The 1605-nt window shown below is 49.3% G+C and overlaps 1 pseudogene; it reads right to left on the bottom strand.

Annotated features, from left to right (window-relative positions):
* Positions 1–678: 678 nt before the first annotated feature.
* Positions 679–1250, bottom strand: LOC132951625 (uncharacterized; annotated as a pseudogene).
* Between the last annotated feature and the right edge of the window lie 355 nt (positions 1251–1605).

Here is a 1605-nt window from a genome sequence, read left to right as displayed (position 1 = left end):
TACTACAACGTAATATGCGGTCGAACGGCCGGCGGCAGAGGAGGAGGATGCGAGCTCGACGGTGGAGATGGATAAAAAAACTATGGCGTGCAGCGGCGGCACTTGCAGCAGCCGAAGAAGAGGATCGGGATCGGCGAGGACGACTTTGGAGATCAGCCACCGCCGGAGGACCACCGAAGGCATAATGTCATGGAAATGCTGCCCGCGTCAGGGAAACCGGCCCGCCCGTGAGCGAGGACGGTGTTCGTTCTGCTGTGGTCGGGGCGGGAAAGCGGCCGGGCGAACGGGACTAGAAAGCCTGCTGCAGATGTCGAGGTGCGCGTGCCAGAGTTGCAGGTGTCGGGACCGGGAGATGGTGACAACAGAGTCGAAGTTGAGGAGGAACAAACGGAGTGACGGTGAAACTGAACGGGGTAAGAAGAGACGTGGCAGTTCCGAGAGAAATGACTACATAACACTTATGCATCACTGCAAAAGCCGGCACTTATAGATCAGCCAAACCCATGTCCAAAATCCAAATCAAATATTACCTATACTACCAATTACCAAACGGACAACATTACAACACATCACATTATAACGTAAGTTATAAGCATACAGTATTTATGAACTAAAAGTGAAATTGTTAATAATTATCGTAAAATTACAATTTCAGCATACCCACGATTGACCGGCGAGCTTCCAAATGAAATCCTCGCCGGAATTCTTAAAGCCATATCACACTGCTCGGAACTGCCATCGTCATCAAACCATCTTACCCTCTTATCAGTTTCACCGTCGTCTTCGAAAGTTCCTCCTCCTCCTCTAGTCACCATCTCCGGGTCCGGCACGCACGGGCCGCACCTCGATCTGCAGCTGGAAGCTTTCTAGTCCAAACCGCCCGGCCGACCGCCCGCCGGACCCCAGAACGAACACTCGGGCCGGTTTCGCGGACGCGGGCAGCATTTCCATGGTGGTGGTCCTCCGGCAAAGGCTGATTTCCAGACCCGTCCTCTGCTTGGTCCCGTGAAGGCTGCTGCCGCCGCTGCATGCCATAGAAATCGCCGTCGAGCACCAGAGCACCCTCCTCTCCAGAAAACTGCCGGCTTGGTTCGGCCGCTTGTTGTAGTGCACCTCACGCCGTCGTCGCGGCCTGACGAGAACCCCCCCGCGGGGGTGGCTCGGTGGCCGCCAGGCGTCCTGGTCCGACAGTCCGCCGAAAAATGTCCTCTCGTCGTCCTCAGTGCATAGTATGTCCATAATCCGGACATTCCCTGATATCCAAAACCAGCGTTTCTACTCGACGGTAATCGACCGGTTGAACACAAACAATAACAAGAGTGTAAATCAGGAATTGGCGAAATACTTTTAAAATTTGTCTTAAAATACATTTGATTTTATTGAGTAATTATTGTCAAATACAGAAGACTATATTAAATATTAAAAAAAAAAAACCTACATACCTCATTAAATAAAAATAAATTGTAAATTATTTAAGAATAAATTGATGGTTGTTTTACAAAAGCCTAATTGTTTTGATTTTTTCCGAATACGATCAGTCTGAATTAAATGAAGTAAATGTGTCTTTAAACAGTGGTGGTGTATAATAGGTTGAGTGCGAAAAAC

Source organism: Metopolophium dirhodum, chromosome 9, assembly GCF_019925205.1.
Source record: "Metopolophium dirhodum isolate CAU chromosome 9, ASM1992520v1, whole genome shotgun sequence".
In the NCBI taxonomy this organism is placed as follows: domain Eukaryota; kingdom Metazoa; phylum Arthropoda; class Insecta; order Hemiptera; family Aphididae; genus Metopolophium; species Metopolophium dirhodum.
Note: the sequence above shows the minus strand (reverse complement) of the source record. Positions and strands in the feature narration are given on the sequence as shown.